Here is a 9,615-nt window from a genome sequence, read left to right on the forward strand (position 1 = left end):
GTAGTTCTGACATCCCCATTTTGGGACTTAGCCGATTTTTCGATCAATACCATATGACCCATCAGGGTCCTTTGCTTCATATAAGTTTGCCTTGCTTGGTGTGGTAACATTTGAGTGTAGTTCTGACATCCCCATTTTGGGACTTAGCCGATTTTTCGATCAATACCATATGACCCATCAGGGTCCTTTCCTTCATATAAGTTTGCCTTGCTTGATGTGGTAACACATGAGTGTAGTTCTGACATCCCCATTTTGGGACTTAGCCGATTTTTCGATCCATCCCATATGACCCATCAGGGTCCTTTTTCTTCATATAAGTTTCCCAAGACTTAGTGCTTTTTTCCTTTGGACACCAATATCACCCTTGCGGGTATCTTTGATCTTCTCACTTTGTATTGGCCGAATGTAGGTCTTGCCATGCCAAACATATAATTGTTCTACACCAAGTCTCTATCTCGTACCGCCAGCTCGGTACATTCGATTAACCTGCCCTTAAGGCACCCGGGACTTAGCCATTTTTTCACATTTTTCATGATTTTGAGGCAACTTTTCTCGACTTTGTCACCTTATATCACCAAGATCCTTTCCCTTTAGCGCTTCACTCTGTTCGTATGATATTTAGCGCTGACTATCACCTTTCTGTCGCTGAGCTCAACTTCTTATTCGGTGCCATAGAGCCAGAGATATTTGGTGTATGCTGTTATAAGGGAAGTTTGTCACTTTTTCAAAGGCCCACTTTGGGACGCCCATATCTCACCTTCAGGTATCTTCGATCTTCTTGTCGTCTATGGACGAAACTTAGGTCTTGTCTTGGCCAACTTATAAATGTTCTACGGCCAAGCCGTATCTCTTACCGCCAGCCCGGTATTCATGGACTTAGTTGGATTTTCGCCTCTCGTGGTAACAATTTCAGACTTTGACTCACAATAACACCCAAACGGTCACATGCTAGCGCTTTGCTTGGAAGGAATTATAGTTAGCGCTACCTTTTCTCTTTCCATCGATACCTTGTTCGTTCCATTCCATGCCATACAGCCGAAGTTATGATGTTTCCCGTTTTCCATATCATGTGGAGCTTATGCTCTGGGAAAACCATCTAACACCTGTACCACCCTTTTAGGTACCACCGATCTCGAGACTATGTTCGGGCCAAATATAGGTTATAACATGCCCAACTTATAATTGTTCTACACCAAGTCTCTATCTCTTACCGCCTGCTCGGTATTTTACTCGTAAGTCCAAATTTCACAACTTGTACTTTTTGGCCCAATGTACTCGAGTTTCAATTTTGGTAACATTTTTCGACTTTGACGCTTAATAACTTCCAAATCATGCTAGTTAGCGCTTTGCTTTCTTCTAGTCGTATCTAGCGCTGGGTGTTACCTTTCCAAAACACATCCTAGCTTTACAATCCATGCCATACAGCCGGAGCTACATGGTGCACAAGTCAAATCCATTTTAGCCATGTTTCATTTTTGCCAATTTTTGACCACTCGTATCACCCTTCCAGAGTGGTCCGATCTTCTCGCTGTCTATGGACGACTTTTAGGTCTCGTAGAGGCAAACTTATAAGTATTCTACGTCAACCCGCTATCTCTTACCGCCTGCTCGGTATTCTTGGTCTTGTGTGATTTTTGGAAATTTTGGTATTATTTTTCCACTTTGTCGCTTAATAACTCAGTTTTGCTCAACACTTAGCGCTTCGGTTGTTTGGGATTATAGTTAGCGCTCGGTTCGACCTTTCCAACACTGATCTTAGCATGTCGATCCGTTCCATACAGCCTGAGTTATTCGCGATACCGTGTTTCAACCCATTTCTCAAGTCTCGTTTTGGTCCAACTTTGAACCAGCCATATCACCCTGATGGGTACCTCCGATCTTCTCGCTCTATATTGGCCAAAGTTAGGTCTTGTGGTAACGTACTTATGATTGTTCTACGCCGTGTTCGTAGCTCTTATCGTTCGCCCGCTATTTTCGATCATAAGGTGAATTTTCGCCTCTAAACCACCATTTTTCACCTTTGCCCTCTAATATGACCGACTTGCTCAACACCTAGCGCTTCGCTTGGTAGGACACATAGCTAGCGCTCGTCAAGACCTTTCCAACGCATATCCAAGCTTTCCGATCCGAGCCATACAGCCTGAGCTATAGGCGATACCGTTTTTCCCATTTTCTTGGTCACACGCACTTTAGGGTACCCCTTTTTGCCTTTGACCCTTAATACCTCCTCCGGGTCACTAGTAGGCGCTCAGCTTGGTAGGAAACATAGCTAGAGCAGGCCTTCACCTTTCCAAAACTGCCGAAAGTGTACCGATCTGACATCTAGAACCAAAGTTATGGTCATTCCCATCATGCTCTACTTTCATGGTCAACCTCCACCAAGCACACCTAGGTTGGACCAACTTTCACCAACTCATCTCGAACCCCAAATTTGCTTCGACCTACTAGGTTTCCCTAGTAAAGTGGTCAAAACATCCATTACAACACGACTGGTCTTTCTGGTGGTCGACCTAGGCGACTTTGTTCGACGACCACCACCCCATGGAACTAAAAGACGTCCCTTGATACGGACCACCGATACATTTTCCGGCCTGTCTAAACTACACTCATCGAAATTTTTTTGGGTCCCCACCGTCATACAAGTTTGCCTAGGTCAAGTTTTTCTTCCGGATCGGCCGCGGACCTCACTTTTCATTATCTAGGGAGGCCATAGGGCCCCAAAAGGGGTTTTTTAAAATTTTCGACACTTTCGACTTTGGTCGGATTTTTTCCGATTTTGGTCCGACCTAGGGACTTGGTGGTCCAAGGAGCCTCGGGACTAAACTTTTTTCTCAGGGGTCCCTACCTCCATACAACTTTGCCTAGGTCAATTTTTTGTTCCAAATCGACCGCGGATTTCACTTTTCAATATCTGGGGCTCGTGTAGAGTCCGAATATGAGGTTTTCTCATTTTTCGACATTTTCGACTTTTTTCGACTTTTTTCGGGTTTTTCGACCTAGGGGTCCGCCGAACAAATTTTGGGTCAAAAATTTTTATTGAACTAGTCGAAAGTACGCAAAAAGATAAGACTTTTTGCCGAAGACACCATGCCCCGGAACCGACTCCTTCCCCTTCAAAATTGGGGACAAACGTGATTTTTGAAACTTTTCCTTAGGGAGCCCAAGACTTAGAAAATTTTCAAATTCTCGATTTTTCGATTGCGAGCTAGCGCTTTGCGGTCTTCGGCAATGTTGTAGATCTCGACGAGATAAGACTTTTTGGTCAAGGGACATTTTGCCCTCCGACCCCTCCTTCCCCCCGCAAATCGCCCCCCAAAGTGCAATTTTTGCATTTTCACCTCTTTGCACGCACTGTTCGGCCCAAATGGCCACTTTCTATGGGTCTGAGCGCTTTGCGGTCTTCGGCAAACATTTAGAGCGTACCAAGCCCTAATTATAATTCTTCTACACCACCTTCGTACCTCTTCATCCCTGGCCGCTATTCGCGTACCAAGGTAATTTTTGTTCATTTTGTCAACATTTTTCATCTTTGACTGCTTATATCGGCCTTGCCATGAACCGATAGCGCTTCGCTGTGTTCTAACGTAAGTTAGTACTGCTCAATACCTTTCCAAATCATGTCTTAGATTGTCATTTGCTTGCATACAGCCGGAGCTATGAGCGATACCGTAAAAAGTACCGAAACTTGGAAAAATCCTTTGATCGCCCATATCCCCCCTTTGGGGGCCAGATATCGAAAAAAGTTCTGATTCAAAAAGTTGCGCATTAACGTGTTCTAGTTATGCCTAGAACATTTCACTTCGCTAGCTGGCCTGCAACTTAGCCGTAATTGGGATTTTAGGGTGTTCTTGGAGGGCCCATTTCCTGCGACTTGGTATCTTTTGGGCCCAATGTTTCTCTAATATCTCCACGAGTTTTCCAGATAGCCTTTTCAAACTTTCAGGGTGCCTAGAACACCTCAAGACCTTTCCAACGCTATGCCGTTTGCCTCGCTCGGACATCTACAGCCAAAGTTATTCGAGGTACACGGTACCTTACCCTGTTTTCTCAGTACTTGGTCGAAAATTTCGATCAGCCATATGACCGACTTGGACAACCCTGAGCGGGTTGGCCCCATATAACTAAACTTTCGTCTCGTGTAGGCAAACTTATAAATGTTCCACGTCAACTCGCTATCTCGTACCGCCTTGACGGTATACTTGGTCCAAGGGCCATTTCCAGCGACTTGGTCGCAATTTCGCTCTAAGTTTCGCTAATACCTTCGTCCGTGGACATGGTGATTTTTTGTTCGTATTTTTCCTTGATAGTCCCACTCAAGACTATTCCATACCAGAGCCAAGCGTCCCGCTAAGTGCCATACAGCCTGAGCAGTAATTCATGAAAGGTACCTCTACCAGTTTTTGCCATACTTGGGTACAAACTTTGGATCGCCCATATCTCCACTTTGGAGGCCAGCCAGCACCTTGGCCTCATATACTTTTTTGTTGGTCATACCATGCACCAAATATAATTGTTCTACGCCAACTTGCTATCTCTTCTCCAACTTGCCGTTATTCTTGGTCCAAGTCCCATTTCATTCGTTTTTGGACCCATTTTGCTATATGTTTCACTAATAGCTTCGGCCATGGACAAGCTGATTTTCTATTTGTATTTTTCCTTGATAGTCCCACTCAAGACCATTCCAAAACACGCCGCAGCTTGTCGCTCGGTGGCAAACTGACCGAGTTATAATTCATGAAAGGTACCTCACCTTGGTACACCACGTGGTCGGCCCAAACCATAAACCGACCAAACGACCGACTTGGAGCACCCTGACCGGGTTGCCCCCATATAATGAAAGTTGCGTCTTTACACGCCCAACTTATGAATATTATACGCCAAGTCGCTATCTCTTACCGGTAAGCCGGTATTCACCTTCCAAGGGTGATTTTGGTCAAGTGCCATTTCCTGCGACTTGGTCCCCGAATTGGACCATCATCACCTAATATCTCCGTGGTCTTTCAACTCAGCCTCATGAAACTTTCAGGGTAGATAGGTCTCCCCGAGACCTTTCCAACGGTGAGCCGTTTGCCTCGCTCGGCCATATACAGCCGAAGTTATTAATGGTACTTGGTACCTTACCCTGTTTTTTCCATACTTGTTCGTACTTGGGTACAAACTTTGTATCGCCCATATCTCCACTTTGGAGGCCAGCCAGCACCTTGGCCCCAAATACTTTTTTGTTGGTCATACTATGCCCAAAATATAAATGTTCTACGTCAACTTGCTATCTCTTCTCCAACTTGCCGTTATTCTTGGTCCAAGTCCCATTTCATTCGTTTTTGGACCCATTTTGCTATATGTTTCACTAATAGCTTCGGCCATGGACAAGCTGATTTTCTATTTGTATTTTTGCTTGATAGTCCCACTCAAGACCATTCCAAAACACACCGCAACTTGTCGCTCGGTGGCAAACTGACCGAGTTATAATTCATGAAAGGTACCTCTTCTTGGTACACCACATGGTCGGCCCAAACCATAAACCGACCAAACGACCGACTTGGAGCACCCTGACCGGGTTGCCCCCATATAATGAAAGTTGCGTCTTTACACGCCCAACTTATGAATATTATACGCCAAGTCGCTATCTCTTACCGGTAAGCCGGTATTCACCTTCCAAGCGTGATTTTGGTCAAGTGCCATTTCCTGCGACTTGGTCCCCGAATTGGACCATCATCACCTAATATCTCCGTGGTCTTTCAACTCAGCCTCATGAAACTTTCAGGGTAGATAGGTCTCCCCGAGACCTTTCCAACGGTGAGCCGTTTGCCTCGCTCGGCCATATACAGCCGAAGTTATTAATGGTACTTGGTACCTTACCCTGTTTTTTCCATACTTGTTCGTACTTGGGTACAAACTTTGTATCGCCCATATCTCCACTTTGGAGGCCAGCCAGCACCTTGGCCCCAAATACTTTTTTGTTGGTCATACTATGCCCAAAATATAAATGTTCTACGTCAACTTGCTATCTCTTCTCCAACTTGCCGTTATTCTTGGTCCAAGTCCCATTTCATTCGTTTTTGGACCCATTTTGCTATATGTTTCACTAATAGCTTCGGCCATGGACAAGCTGATTTTCTATTTGTATTTTTGCTTGATAGTCCCACTCAAGACCATTCCAAAACACACCGCAACTTGTCGCTCGGTGGCAAACTGACCGAGTTATAATTCATGAAAGGTACCTCTTCTTGGTACACCACATGGTCGGCCCAAACCATAAACCGACCAAACGACCGACTTGGAGCACCCTGACCGGGTTGCCCCCATATAATGAAAGTTGCGTCTTTACACGCCCAACTTATGAATATTATACGCCAAGTCGCTATCTCTTACCGGTAAGCCGGTATTCACCTTCCAAGCGTGATTTTGGTCAAGTGCCATTTCCTGCGACTTGGTCCCCGAATTGGACCATCATCACCTAATATCTCCGTGGTCTTTCAACTCAGCCTCATGAAACTTTCAGGGTAGATAGGTCTCCCCAAGACCTTTCTAACGGTATGCCATTTGTCTTGCTCGGCCATCTACAGCCCGAGTTATTCGTGGTACTTGGTACCTTACCCTGTTTTCACCATACTTGTTCATACTTGGGTACAAACTTTGAATCGCCCATATCACCACTTTGGAGGCCAGCCAGCGCCTTGGCCCCATACACATTTTTGTTGGTCATACCACGCACTAGTTATAAATGTTCTACGCAAGCTTGCTATCTCTTCTCCAACTTGCGGTTATTTTTGACTCAAGTCCCATTTCCATAGTTTTTGGTACCAATTTGCTCTATGTTTCGCTAATAGCTTCGCCCAAGGACTTTGTGATTTTTTGTTCGCATTTTTCCTAAATAGTCCCACTCAAGACTATTCCAAATCACTTCTTAGCTTGTCGCTCAGTGCCATACAGCCAGAGTTTTAATTCATGAAAGGTACATCACCTTGGTACACCACGTGGTCGGTCCAAACCATCAACCAACCATATGACCGACTTCGAGTCGAGCTAGCGGCTAGGCCCCGTATAATTAAATGCGTGTCTTGATGCGGGCTACTGACGGTCTGAACAATGTAGCTCGCTAGCTCGTCTCTAAACTTGTGTTTTGGTCGAATATTGGGTGTTCATGTAACACTTCGGGTAACATGGACTTTGGTGCAACTTTACCACTTGTGCACTTAATAACTTCCCGGTCATTCAAGTCTTTGCCTTCATACTTTCAGGGTAGTTAGGTCTCGTCGAGACCTTTCCATACATATGCCAAACTCATCGATCGGACATCTATAGCCCGAGTTATTCGCGGTACACCGTACCTTACCCTGTTTTTTCCTCAATTGGGTACAAACCTTGGAACACCCATATCGCCCCTTTAGAGACTAGCTGGCACGTTGGCCTCATATAATGATAAGTGCACCTCAACTAGGGCTACTGACGGTCAGAACATTTCAACTTGCTAGCTCGGGCCCACACTTGTGTTTTTCTCGAATATATGGTTCAAGTGTGCCACTTTGGGCACTTTTGGACATTTTGTCCCCACACAACTTTCTTGCCTTGGTAGATAGGGTCTTGTGTTTTTGGGCAAAAAGATGCACCAAGATATGGTCTAACTTTCGTTCTTGTACCGCAAAGCGCTACCTCCAACACCCGAGGAGATAGAAAGTGATTATGTTCGGTATATCGGTCTTCCATGGCCTACTATGGTAAGCCCCTGCAGGTATGCAACCGAAGGTGCTTGGTACATATATTTGGTGCAAAATCGGTGCAAAGTAGGTGTTTCCTTGATCGGGCTATAACTTTCTTGGTTGATGTTGGATTGCTTTGCGGTCTTCGGGGGATAGTTAGGGAACATGTTGGCCAACATTTTCTTATTCCTCAGCCTGGCCGTACCTCCTACCGTCTAGGCGGTATTCATGCTCTAAGTTGGAACTTGTGTTCCTTCGGGCAACTTTTCTGACTTTGACGCTTAATATCTTCCGTTCATATGCAGTCTAAGCTCTGCAACTCTCAGGAAAGCTAGTACTACTCATTTCCTTTCCATATCAGTCTTTGGCTTGTCGATCCAATGTCTACAGCCTTAGTTATTCACGTTCCCTGTGAAGGTAGGTTTTTGCCCATTTTCCAGTTCATGTGGTAACATTCCCGGACTTTGCCGGCTTTCTCTTCATGTGGTAACTTGCTTGCTTGTGTGGTAACTTGGAAGTGTATGTCTGACAGACCCAATCTCGGACTTAGCCGATTTTTCTCTTCATATCATATGGATCAATCACTAGGCCATCTTGCTTGCTTGTGTGGTAACTTGAAAGTGTATGTCTGACAGACCCAATCTGGGACTTAGCCGATTTTTCTCTTCATATCATATGGATCCATCACTAGGCCATCTTGCTTGCTTGTGTGGTAACTTGGAAGTGTATTTCCGACAGACCCAATCTGGGACTTAGCCGATTTTTCTCTTCATATCATATGGATCCATCACTAGGCCATCTTGCTTGCTTGTGTGGTAACTTGGAAGTGTATTTCCGACAGACCCAATCTGGGACTTAGCCGATTTTTCTCTTCATATCATATGGATCCATCACTAGGCCATCTTGCTTGCTTGTGTGGTAACTTGGAAGTGTATTTCTGACAGACCCAATCTCGGACTTAGCCGATTTTTCTCTTCATATCATATGGATCCATCAATACGCCATCTTGCTTGCTTGTGTGGTAACTTGGAAGTGTATGTCTGACAGACCCAATCTCGGACTTAGCCGATTTTTCTCTTCATATCATATGGATCAATCACTAGGCCATCTTGCTTGCTTGTGTGGTAACTTGAAAGTGTATGTCTGACAGACCCAATCTGGGACTTAGCCGATTTTTCTCTTCATATCATATGGATCCATCACTAGGCCATCTTGCTTGCTTGTGTGGTAACTTGGAAGTGTATTTCTGACAGACCCAATCTGGGACTTAGCCGATTTTTCTCATCATATTATATGGATCCTGGACTTAGCCGATTTTTAGGTTATTATATATGGATCCTGGACTTAGCCGATTTTTCTCTTCATATAATATGGATCCTGGACTTAGCCGATTATTAGGTTATTATATATGGATCCTGGACTTAGCCGATTTTTCTCTTCATATAATACGGATCCTGGACTTAGCCGATTATTAGGTTATTATATATGGATCCTGGACTTAGCCGATATTTCTCTTCATATGATATGGATCCTGGACTTAGCCGATTTTTCTCTTCATATAATATGGATCCGGGACTTAGCCGATTTTTCTCTTCAAATAATATGGATCCGGGACTTAGCCAATTTTTCTCTTCATGTGGTAACGTATGCCAATCGCTCACAAGTCATGGGATAAGGGTACTTGTGTTCTTCCATCTTCTAAGTCCCGCACGGGGACATCGTGATCGCCCCAAGTCCGGAATAGCGCCAAGTCAAGCCCCACGGTGGCCGTGCAGGACCTGTTAGCGGCGGCCCCACTGACAGCACTAATCCGGACTTAGAAATTATATCTTTCTAATCGAACACCACACACGCAACACCACCATACCACCATCTCCTTGCAAGTACCTAAGTACCCGCAACTCCATGGTGAAGG

This window comes from Anopheles coustani, assembly GCF_943734705.1.
Source record: "Anopheles coustani chromosome X unlocalized genomic scaffold, idAnoCousDA_361_x.2 X_unloc_2, whole genome shotgun sequence".
Lineage (NCBI taxonomy): Eukaryota > Metazoa > Arthropoda > Insecta > Diptera > Culicidae > Anopheles > Anopheles coustani.